The sequence below is a fragment of the Ambystoma mexicanum genome, chromosome 12 (assembly GCF_040938575.1).
Source record: "Ambystoma mexicanum isolate Mex_15411 chromosome 12, UKY_AmexF1_1, whole genome shotgun sequence".
NCBI lineage: Eukaryota > Metazoa > Chordata > Amphibia > Caudata > Ambystomatidae > Ambystoma > Ambystoma mexicanum.
Genome location: NC_090936.1, coordinates 162,480,643 through 162,493,824, shown reverse-complemented (window position 1 = coordinate 162,493,824; position 13,182 = coordinate 162,480,643). Strand labels below are relative to the sequence as shown.

The following is a 13,182-nucleotide window of genomic DNA, read 5'->3' as shown; positions in this document are numbered from 1 at the left end:
GGTACAGAGTAGTAATTAGGAAGCTAAAGAGACATGTTATGCCATACAAATGGACACTGCTACCAATCCCATCAAGGAACGATTCAAAATTATGGAACAGTTTGAAATTGTTTTAAAAAAAAAAAACGTATTCATTCCCCATAAACACAGACTGCAATAAAATCCCATCTTTCTAGCATGAGGAGATCAACGTCAAAGCATGCATAAGCTCATCTATGAATGGTAGTCTCACCAAAACAAATCTAAACGCTACCATTATATTACCAGCTCAGGTCTCATAGCCCAATACTTCACAAAGAGCAACTAGTTTGCTTTTTCTACCATTTTCGTACAAGAAGCAAAGGATATAAAGAATTCAAAGAAGTAGCTGGCATAGCTGGTTGCCCACTATAACTGCTCAATCAGTATCACTGATGTCTCCCCATTCCCTGGTCAGACCACCATTCCATTTTCTTTGAAATCAAGGTCTCTAAGGACCAACTCAAACAAACCCCGCTGCCTGCAGCTATGGCCAGAAGTACCCTGCAACTAACTAAAGACAGGCTCATGCCCTACCTATTAGTACCGGCCCCCAAATTCTTGCTGAAGCGTTTACTACAATCATCTCTCAGGCAGTGAAAGCTGTTGCACCCCTCACCCTGGAAAAGGCCAAAACGAACTAAGCACTCTAACGCCTGGTTTTCCTTAGAGCAAAGAAAAGGGCAGCGCTTTCCCACTGAAAAGCAACCCCCAATGTCACCAAGTCTACCCACAAAACCATATCTAAAGAATACAAAACGGCAATCATTACAGCAAAAGACTCTTTGTTCAACTCAGGAATAGCAAATGCTAAATCTGGTACGAAGGACATTTTTGCCATCTTTAGTGAATTGGAAATTCCCACTACCCCACCACTAACGCTCCACAAGGATGAAAAGTGGTGCAACCAAATGCAAATGGCCACGCTGGACAAATTTACCTTGCTCCAGAACAAAATTCTAGCCCATCAACAAGCCCTTAGTCACCAGATAACCCTGGCACAGACTATGACCAGCAATAATGCCCCATCCTTCGAGTTTAAGGATATGAGCGAACAAGAGGTTATCGCTCTCCTGAATTCAATCAAACCAACCGCCTGCAAGGGGGATGCCTGCCCAGCTCATTTTATTAAAGATTGCGCCTGCCTCTTGATTACTTCTTCGCCACGCCGGACATAGTCGCGGAGTGCGACTATAGAGACTATAGGGCGAGAGTCCTCTCTGACCACTCGCCCCTGGTCATGCGATGGCAGCTTTATTCCCCACGAGCGCGTATACCAACATGGCGCCTCAGGGCGGAGGCGCTCAAGGACCCTGCCTTCAGAGAGGATATGAGGGAGGAGATAACTGCTTATTTTGAGGTGAACACAGGTAGCGTTAAGTCGGCTGGCACCTTATGGGAGGCTTTAAGGTCGTAATGCGGGGGATCGCCATTGCGAAGTCCAAGGGATTGATGGGGGGTGTCCTAGCGGATCTGCATAGAGCTGAGACTGAGCTGGAGGAGGAGCTGGAAGGTGGTGGGATAGACGCGGAGGCGGACTCTAAATTGCAACAGAAGTGTGCGGAACATTGGGACAAGCTCTGTAATTTGAACTATAGAAAGTATATTGAGAGACTGCATGCGGGGGGAGACAAAACGGGCCGACTTCTAGCTTGGCTGTACAAGAGCGAGACCCCACGATCCCCGATCAGATTGGTAACTAATAAAAGGGTGAGGAGGTGGACACCCAAGAAGGCGTAAACAGGGCATTTGTGGAATACTATAAGGCCTTATACGAAGATTGTGAGGGGGGCAGCCAAGAGGAGATAGACGAAGTGCTGGAAGACGTAGGCTTGCCCAGGGTCAGTGACGAGGAGCGAGAGGAGCTGGATGCTCCGATCACCCTGGAAGAGTTGAAGGAGATTGTGAGGCAGCTACCCACCAGCAAGGCCCCAGGGGCGGATGGGTTTCCCAGTGAATTTTATAAAGTATATGCAGAGGAGGTGCTCCCGCCCATGCTGGAAATGCTCAATGAAGCGTACGAGGTGGGACGGCTGCCGGAGTCACTCAGGGAGGCGATTATAATACCGCTCCCCAAGCCGAATAAACCGGGACATGGTTGTGGCTCCTACAGGCCCTTGTCGATGCTGAACCAGGACAGCAAGATCCTGACAGCTGTCCTGGCTACTAGAATGCGGAGAGTGATCAGCAAGTTGATCCACCCTGACCAGACGGGCTATGTCCCAAACAGGAACATTACTCATAACCACAGACGCCTCCACAGGGTGGTCGAATGGGGATGTAGTGACGACGGCGAAATGGCGATAGTGGCATTGGACGCGGTTAAAGCGTTCGACTCTGTTCGGTGGCCGTGGCTGCTGGCGGCTCCGAGATGGTATGGGATGGGACCAGGTTACGTTAGGTGGGCCGAGATGCTATACAGCGCACCACTGGCCAGAGTCCGCACGGGTGCAGTGGTGTCAGAGAGATGGCAGTTGGGCAGAGGCACTAGGCAGGGGTGTCCCTGGTCCCCAATGTTGTACATCCTGGCCCTAGAACCCTTGGCAATTTACCTCCGGCAGCAATATGACCCGGTCGGCATCGATGTAGGAGGAGAGTGTCACCTTATATCCCTGTATGCAGATGATATGCTGCTATACCTGAGATATCCAGAAGAAAATTTGCAGTATGTCTTAGAGGTGATGGGGAGGTATGCCTGGTTGTCCGGTATAGCAGTAAACCCCCAGAAATCCACTCTATTTCCGCTGGGTGGCTATGTGGGGACTCCGGTGGAGAGGTTGCCAGTGTTGCAGATCCCGTGGGCGACGAGCTCTTTCCGATACCTGGGAATAGACGTGTATCACACGACTGAGGAAGAACACAAGCACAACACTGAACTTGCCGTGGGGAAGATCGAGAAGTGCATGAGGTTCTGGGAAAGATTGCAATTGGCGATGATGGGCCGGGGAGCTATGCTTAAAATGGTGGTACTGCCCAGGCTTTTGCATTATTTTAACAACATCCCTTATATGATCCCTAAGAAGTTTTTGTGAGGCTACATAGTGTTTGCAGGGAATTTCTGTGGCACGGCACGCGTAACTGAGTCGCACTGTGGAAGCTGCAGAACTTTTACGAGAAGGGCGGAGTTAAACTGCCAAACTTTGAGGCCTATTATGTGGCAGCACAGCTGCAATATGTGTCCAGGTGGCTCTCTGACGACGAGACCCCTGAACACAGGCTGTTTGGGAGGGACTGTTCCCCTTTTTATCTGCGGGAGGTGATCTGGGTGACTAATGCATGCATGAGGGAACGTCCTAGAATGCTAGCTTTGGGACGGAACATGTGGCGACAGGCCTGCCGGATGATGGGTAACCCTTTGCCGTGTGTGCCGCAGTTACCACTGGTCGCACTGGCGAAAGGAGACGGGCAGCTCAGAGCGATCATCCGGACATATTGGGAGTCAGTGGGGTTGGTCACCATGGGAGATATTTGGCAGGATGGGACCATCATGGAGTTCGAAGAACTAGAGGCAGTGTCGGGATTGCACAGGGGTCAATATGTAACGTATCACAGGATAGTACAGGAGATCCGGAGTAGGTGGCCTGAAACTACCTTGGCCGATGAACCGGACGCCACGTTGGAGATACTATACGACACATCGGAGGGCGGGCATGAGGTCCCTAGGTTGTACGAGATGCTGATGACAAAGGTTGGGAGTGATTTAGTGCACTTGAGACTGGAATGGGAAACAGAGATGGGGGCCCCGATGGCAGATGGGTTGTGGGAGCGTGCCTTGTGGTATCATAAAAAAGTATCGAGGAATGCCAGGTTTAAGCAAATACAGCTTTATGTAACGCACAGGGCATACATGACCCCCTTGAGAATATCCAAATTTCGGGACACTGGACGCCAGGCGTGCCCCAAGTGTGACGAGGAGAATGCAGACATGATACACATGTTCTGGGCGTGCCCAGTAATTGCAGGCTACTGGGGTGAAGTGGCGCAGAAGCTGGCAGGAAAGGGTATCACGCTCAAAGTGGATTCAGCCTGGGCCTGCTTACTGGGGGGATATCCCAGAGCGCGTAAACTCAGACATGTTGAGAAATTGAAAGATTTGGCTTATGTGCTTGCTAAACGTAGGATTGCCATGGGATGGAAGGAGTGTCATAAGCCACAAGTGGAGGTCTGGTGGAGGGATCTCCAAAAATGGGCGGAAGCCGAGACGGCGGTGTGGCGGGATACCAGTACTGCAGGGGAGGAGGAGGAAATGTGCTCCCTCGCGGCATGGAAATTGATGATAGCCGAGCTGTTTGGAACAGGGTCGGCTCCAATTGAATCTGAGAGCGAGGACGCCCCTCCGCTCGCAGCGGATACCGATGGTGGACACCATACAGGCTCATAGGGGGGAGGGATGGGGATTGCAGTGCTTTTGTTGTTAAATGTGTTTATTTATGTTCTGTTGTATTGTTGTTTGGTTTATATAAAATAAAAATATATTTAAAAAAAAAAAAAAAGATTGCGCCTGCCTCCTTGCCCCCTTTCTCACTGCATTCATCAATGCATTCTTCCAAACATGCCGCGTCCCCACCAGTCTCAAGGAAGCATGGGTACGCCCTCTTCTTAAAAAACCAACCTAAGACTCAACTGCCCCAGGGAATTAGACCTATCACGACAGTCCCTTTTCTCCTACAAATTCTGGACAACGCAGCATACTTGCAAATCCAGAAGTTTTTGGAAACCAACAAGGTGCTTGGTCTCAGGCAGTCAGGATTCCGCCCCGGGCACGGCACTGAAACTGCTCTCATAAAAAAATGAAATGGACGACTTGAGAGATGCGGGCAAACCCGCGCTCCTCCTGGATTTATCAGCAGCTTTTGACCTGGCGAATCACAATACACTCCGTCATCACCTCTCCACTGCCGCTAACTTCTCCCCCGAAAGCCATAGCTTGGATCACCTCGTTTCTTCAGGAAAGGGATATGAAAGTAATTTCCGACTCAGCCTGTGCACACCCAAGCCTCATCAAATGTGGAGTCCCTCAGGGATCCTGCATTTCCCCCACTCTCTATAACCTTTTCACCAGGCCACTGTTCTAGATCCTGGTCGCCCTGGGCACCATATATACCAACTATGCCGAAGACACACAGGTCCTCATTCCCCTTACAGGTGACTATGAAGCCGATAAGGCTACCCTCGAGTCAATCTACTTCACAATTCAAACATGGATTGGCAGAAAACTGGTTATGCCTCAATGGGGATAAAACCGAGCTTCTGATAATTGGTTCACCAGCCAAACTTAAGAAGTTGGATAAACAATACACCACTAGTCAATCGCTGGTACTGCAAACTGTAAAAACCCTGGGAGTCTTTCTCGACTCGGACCTCTCAATGAACAGACAGGTCAATGCCATTGCCTCGATCTCTGCATATCATTCAAAACGCATCAATGCTGTAAGACCATATCTCGCAAAGCCTGTCTTACCATTGCAAGAGCGATAATCGGATCAAGATTAGACTATTGTAATGCCCTCTCCCTAGGGACTTCCAATAAAACCTCTCCAAACTACAGCTAGTCCAGAATAACGCCCTTAGGGCAGCCACTGGCATCTCCAAAAGGGAACACATCTCTGGCACAAGAAAACAAGTCCATTGGCTCCCCATCAAGGAGGGGATAGCCTTTAAAGCCCTGGCCATAACACACAAATGCTTCCACAACCAGGCACCCCAATACCTGGTGCAAAGGGTTGTTAAGCAAGAACCTACGAGACCCACCAGAACAGCCTATGCTAACAGGATATCCGTTCCTAAAACAAGGAGAGCGCGAGCAGGAGGATCCAGCTTTCCAGTTCTGGCAGCAACACACTTGAATGCCCTCCCTCCACACACTAGGAACACTCTGGGCCTCATTACAACCCGGGACTGTTAGGGATTATCGGTAAGGGCACTGGTGCCAGTAATCCCTTACCGCCCAATTCCGAGGTCCCTTTGCGGGTCCTCCCTCAATGGCTGGTTTTACCAGCCGTTAAGGACGGGACCCACAAAGGGACCGTGGAGGTAATTGCGGTACCGACCGCATTCCCCATTTCCATTGAGCACTATGGGGCAAAAATGGGAAGGGCCAATGGTGAATGGGGAATTACAGCCCCGCCAACCTTAGAATGGGGCGGTAATTCCGCCATTTACCATGGCGGAATCGGTAAGGTACTTTCGTCAACCATGGCGCTAATAGCACCATGGTGAACGCCTGGGTCGTAATGAGGCCCTGTATCTCACCTGGCATTCAGAAAACTAATCAAAACCCTGCTGTTCACCTGAGCCCTCCTTCAGCTCGCCTGACTGATGCACTCTATAACCACAAGCTAGCACATTCTCCTGTACCAATTTCTCCACTTGTAACTAATGCAACAGTTTTGTAAGCTCAATGTAACGAAGAGGTAATTATTTCTGCGTAACTAAGATAAATATGTGCATAAGAATCTTTGCAACAGCGCCTCGATACCTGCGGGCTGCTTGTGCGCTTTACAGATACAAATAAATAGCGATTCCTGTCCCTTTAGCATCGTTAAGGAATGTGTAGACATCCTATGCCCTATAATTAATGAATTTAGTAACACCTCATTCAGAGATGCCATGTCCAAGCATAGGTTACTCCCCTTCTCAATAAATCCTCACTGGAGTGTGCCATTGCCGAACAACAAGCATAGCATTTCTCCTTAAAATACAAGACAATGTCACCACTCTTCAATTTGTGTTATTTATTGACAAACACTAGCTGCAGGGAGACCTGCCATTTGGATGTCACCATTTTAAAAAGCCACAGACTGTGTCCTTGTGTATGCTAAAGATTCCCTCCTTTAGATCACAGGCAATGGAAATGCAGGCCTCCTGATGTTGAACCTGACGGACTTCGAAACCCTCCATTATTCCAAAGTATTCAAGAGACAACAAGATAAACTGTTTCATCTTGTTCATAATCAAAGTAGGGATGTTGCTTTCAAGACTTAGCTAGTGAAATACAGGGTCCATCAGGATTCTTGCACTTCACCAACATTTACAGTAAATCCTTACATGATTTACCAACCAATCTTGGCCCGGTTTTCCAAAACTGCACAAATGACAAAGAAAATCCTAAGCCTAGATAGTGATTACTAGACCATCACACCAGCATTGAGCTTATCTTGCAGCATTTATTTTTGTTTTTAATAATACCATTTGTTTTAGTTTACAAAAAAACCTTTCACACCAAAGAAAATAACGTACAAACTAAAATCATCTCACAAAGTAAAAACACCCAACTAAACAAAAAACAATACAAAATGTCCACCATCTCAATTTAAAATTATTCATGACATGAATCACAAAAGCAAAACTCTTAACAGCTATTCAACTAGACAGAACCATTTAATTGCAAGGAAAGCATTTTCAAATCAGTCAGTAATTCATGGACAGTGTCATATCAGTATAGACGATTCTTTAACAACACAAAGCCCACTCATTTTGATTGAATGACACTTAATTTTACTCAGCTACAACACAGTTCATTCTTTGTAATAATTCATTTTCTATTTTAAAAATTAGCCGTCCCAAAGCAGACAAATGATTTGTGAGGATTGCTCATACATTTAGCCCATAACATTTCCAGTGAAGTCTCCGTATTCATGACATTTTTGTCCCCCAAAAAAGCAATTTTGTCATTCTCAAATGATTGTAATAAATGACCAAATGCTTAATGGATTCTTTTTGTGAAGTTGTATTGCAAAAGCGACATCCCTCTAAATGAAAGGAAAGCCACTGACTATGCATTCTTTACAATGTAGCCGATTCATACAAAATCGCATGTATATATCAGGTATCTTTGCATCGGGAAAACACTCCATACATCAGTCTTGGTACCTTTTGTGTGTGTGTAAAGCAAATGAGCCAATTTCTTCCTGAGAATCAACCCAATCCATCCGATAACTTTTTTTGGAATACCCTGCACGTGTGATCAGATCTTCTTTCGTGATGTTAACGCATTGTAATGCAGAATCCATTCTTTTTCAAAAAAAAGATTGACTGATTGTGGATTCTGTGCAGCCAACATCTTGGAAAATTGCACATAGATGGAATTTCGGGGGGCGGGGGGGCCAACATTTTAGCAGATGCATTCTATTGCCGCCACAAGAATCGAGCCGATGAGCTCGAGAGACCAAGTTCTATGCATATGCAAGTATTTGGGACAGAGTTGGCCAATCCCCAAAATCTGCTTCCATAGGCGAGCTTGAAGAGAGTTAAGAATACAGTCAATATCATGAAGACATAATTCTAGATTATATAGAAGTACTGCTTCTTTAGTAAATAAAATTGAATTACAGGACTTCGAGAATTTGCAATATTTTTTGATAGACTATCCTTAATTGGGAAATCAAGGGTCTCATTTTTACTAAGGAGTCGTGCCAATGTTTTTTAGAGAAGTCATTTGTGACATCAAAGCCCAGATACTTGAGTGCAGATATTCTTTCCAACGTGATATTATTGATTGTCCAGGAGAAGCGTGGAATTTTTTTTCCTCCTGACAAAATGAATATCTTTGATTTTCCTACGTTGGGACGTAAATTGTGATCAAAAGCAAAGGAAGAAAAGGCCTATAATTTGTTTTGGAGTCCCATAGGTGTTTTATCAAATAAGAGAATGTCACCTGCATAAGCAAGCCAATGTATTTTCATATGGCCAAGCTTCACAGGATAAAACATAGTATGAGAGTGCAAATAGATTCCATATCAGCCAGGTACAAGTTGAACAGGGTTGAAGAAGGTTACAACCCTGCTTCACACCTGTACAAGTAAGAATATCATCTGTTACATCGCCTTGATTGTTGATACGAATTTTGAAATATGTATCCGTTTGTAATAGTACCAACATAGGTCGAGAGAGGCCATATAAATTGTGCCCACCGCATTTTTCTTGCAAGAATATAACAGATGTGATAGCACAGTGGCAATAATCGACGTGCCCATTTGCTTGCGAAAACCAGTTTGATTCTGTGAAAGTATATCATGGCTTTTTATGTGTTGCTCCATTTCTTGAAGGAAAAGTATGGAGAAAACCTTTTAGGAGGTATCCATTAAGGCAATGTGCCTATAATTTCTAGGTTCTGCAGAATTAACTTTTTTGTAAATCGGAACAATAAGAGCTGTGTGCCAAGAGTGAGGGATGGTACCTGTGCTGAAGATGTTTTCAAATTTTAAGAGCAAGATCTGGGCCCAAAATGGAGGATCCGTTTTTGGGATACCATCGGGCTCCGAGGCCATAGAGAAGTGAAGTTTACCTATGGCCCAGATAAAGTCATCAATGGACCAAGTGAGACATGGTAAGTCATTTAATTTCTTAATATTAAAACGTTGAAGTTGAAAATAATTGGGGAGTTTAAAGGTTTCAGAAATTAAACACAGACCATGCATTTGCAGAGATGATATTGAGCAGATACCCGTCAGTCATACCAGAACCAGGATTTTTAAACATCTTCCAAATGGATTTTGTGTTGTGTTTACATAGATATTTAACTATTTTTTTCAAAAGGAGCAAGAACGGGTTAGGGTTGAGCAAAGACAATTGAGCCCCCGAGAAAGGCGATACAGCCGAACGAGAGATGGAGACAGTCTTACCTGGTCGTGTGACCACGCTGAAGCCATGGCGGGTCAAGGGCCCTCAAACCAGCTCTGAGGCCAGGAGAGAACAGAGAAAAGAAACCTCCATTCTGCATACAAGGACAAAGGAGTCTGTCGTGCCGGGCAGTAATCAAGAAACAGACACTCATGGGCCACCACAACACCACTGGGACGCCACCCAGAGATATAGAAGGTAACAGGGTGGCCCAGGGAAGAGGGAGGAGAGCGGGACCCTGGACCTCATAAACAGAAGAGAGGGTTATGGGAGCCCTAGAAACCCTAAAAATACTGAAACCAGCACAATGCTTAAAGAATCCACAAAGCCAAAGGGCCTGGAAGACCCGAGAGAAATAAGTGAAATTTGGTAAGCCACAAAGAAAAGGGAACCTTGAGGGTTCAAGCAGATAGGACTGCTTTTTTTTTTTTTATTAACAGACAGGCACCCATAGTTTACTTTATAGGTAGGGAAAGCCCTGTGTTGCAATAGAGACAGCAAGGCATTTTTCTTTTAGTTTCAAATAAACACATTCAAAATGTCATCCCAGGGTCAGTCTCCTCCTTATGGTTCGTTGCAGTTTTTTGATCAAGAGTCATCCCAAATGTATAAAACCTGGAGTTTACCCTATGCAAAGGCTCCCAAGACAACAGTGTACTAGTCTACACTCATTTCTGTCTTATGTTGCTAAGGCAATTAAGACGCCTACTTTCAGACAAGCATTGTGCCATCATTGCTAGCACCGTTATTGGCTTCAACTTATTTCAATACACTGTATGCCAGATTGTGTCATTTAGCGTCAAACTAATAATAGTCTTGCAGTTCTTTCCTGGCTCTCGCTGCAAGATCTTGGACATCTCTTCCAGAGCACAATCAATCACTGTATGTAGGACCTGCTTCTGATTAGCAAGATCAAAACATTCTTATCCTAGGCCTTCACCCACTCCCTCCTTCCTCTGCTTGTTTCACTTCTAAAACGCTTAGATACCTGTGCGGTTGTAGCGCGCAATGCTCTAACCAAATACCGAAAAAATACCAAACCAAATGATGGGAGCACCAAGTAGAAGCATGACAACATTTTCTAAGAAAGCAAGACAATGGGCAGTTAATTTTAACCTGTCTCTCAAACCCAGAAAAAAAGAGTTACTAACAATAATTATCAAAAAGAACATGCCTGGTAAAAACAAAGCACAGTTTGGAAAACACAAACCGTTCTGCTTCAATGCCCAGAATTCATGGTGTCCTTACCCTTATTCATGGTGTCCTACCTTGTAATGTAATGCTTCACTTCAGTGTCAGTTTATCAGAAGTCCTAAGGTAAGGTGTGTCAAGCTGGACATCTCTCAATAAGAAATGGACTCTTTCAAATCAGCAGCTAAAGCTTTTACATTATGTGATGAACCAGGAATGAGAGACAGACAACGGACTTATGGTTTTGACCATAAACCTTTATTAACAAAAAGAAGTGGGTCGGGAAATGCATTTGTCCCTACTCAAAGAGGGGTCTCCCTACCTCAAACAAAACTAAGGGTCTGTCAAATGTCAGAATGTCCAAGCAAAAAGACCTGTGTCCAAAGTACTATTCTGGCCTTCATTCTCTAAAAATCAACTCTAAAGGTGAAAAGGGAAAGAAAATAAATATATTATTTGGCTTTAGTAGTTTACAAATGTTCAAAAAAGAAATGGTTGATGGGGTAGACGCCTAATAAACTATAATACATTTTCATACTCTACTGTAATAACCTGAACCTACAATTAACAGTCACCACCAATGCACAGACATGTGGCTTTTTAAATGTACGTTTTGAAATTAATGATTTTAAATTGGTGAGCCAGTTATATCGGAAACCTACGAGTGTGAAGAGTATATTACATGCAACAAGCTTCCACCCACATTAAAAAGTATACAATTTGGAAAGTTTATTCGAGTCACGTGTAACTGCTCAAGAGAGATTTTCTACACAAAGCACAAAAGAGGAGTAATTGTTCTAATTGCAGAGGTCACTCTATTTGATCAGGTGCAAGAACTCCAGATATCTACTCAAAGGTTCCAGACATCAAGAGCGAAAACACGCAAGAACAGAATCGACCAACCCGAAAGAAGCCAAAGAGGCGGACAGATCCAAGAGTATGAGAAGGGGAGTGCATGGTGTAGCGACCAGAGAGCAAAACGTCGGACAGAGAAGAGCAGTTTCGGTTGAGTGACATGGATGGAAACAAAACTGGAGGGAGGGAAAAATAGTTATCAAATAAAATTATTAATTTACATACCAGTTGATGTAATTATAGCTCACGTTTTCCTTTTTGGAACATTCTCGGGTATGTGGGCTAACGGGTTGGTCGATTCTGTTCTTGCGTGTTTTCGCTCTTACCTTTCGAACCGTACATATTCTGTCCCCTGGGCTGGTTCCCCTTCTCAAACCCTTACCCTTACCCTTATTCATGGTGTCCTACCTTGTGTTCTTGGCCCCTGTCTCTTCTCCCTCTATACTTCTCTGGCTGCAATCATCTCGTCCTGTGGGATTTCCCACCACTTTCATGCTGATGACCAGCAACCCTTTCTTTCTTTCTCCTCATTAACTCAGACTATCCACGATAATCTATCTTCATGTTTGCATGCTATAAAATCTGTGATGCCAAATCACTTTGTTCTAAATTAATCGAAAACTGAAGTTCTCTTCCTGGCCACCGCTATCCCCCCTTCCTTTGTCTCCTTCCCTGCCTCCCTACCTTTTGCCAACTCTGCTCGTAATCTTTGTTTTTACCTGGATACCAACTTCTCCTTTTCTCTTCACATGTTTACTATTTTCCGGTATTGTCACATCCATCTCTTTAATATCCGTAAAGCTTGCTTTCCCTCCCCACCCCCCGACTTTCGGTGCTACCAAACTCATGATTCCATCTCTTTTTTTCCCCCCTCTTGCCTTTTTTACTGTTTGACTATTCTCTTTTATGTGTGCCCCCCCCCCCCATGTCCATTTTTAATGCTTCTATCCGTCTTCTCCACCAGTTATCTCCTCATGATTCCATCTAGCAATTCTCTTCGCTTGGCTGGCAGTCTTTCTTCCAGGCTCAAATGTTATCTTCTATGCATTGGGTTTAAGTCTCTTTATGATCTTGCTCCTAATTATTTGTCATCTTTGGTCTCCTTCTACACCTCCACTCGGTCCCCCCTTTGTTCGCAATCCCAGTTCCTACTATCTGTCCCTCATCCTCCTTGTGCCCAATCCGGATTCCGTTCATTTTCTCTTGTTCCTCATCACTGAAATTCTCTTCCTTTCTCTCTCTCCACTCTACTACGTCCTACCCTTCTTTCCGTACTACTATGAGGAACCATCTTGTTCATTTTATTGTACAACACTTTGGAGTAAAGCGCTCAATAAATGCCAAACAAATACAAATACAAAGAAATACGTTACAGCCACAGGGCCACAATGTTGATCATTAATTGCATGCATTTTTATAACTAAGTCATTCTCTCATTCTGGTCTTTTTGTGATCTATTTTGGTTATTAATATGTATTGATCTGGGAGCCTACACTT

At 44.7% G+C, this 13,182-nt stretch overlaps 1 protein-coding gene across 9 annotated transcripts in view; it reads right to left on the bottom strand.

The window, feature by feature from the left end:
- Positions 1-13,182, bottom strand: part of CNOT2 (CCR4-NOT transcription complex subunit 2) — a 1,422,938-nt gene that overhangs the window by 1,344,933 nt on the left and 64,823 nt on the right. The gene's annotated exons all lie outside the window — the stretch shown is intronic.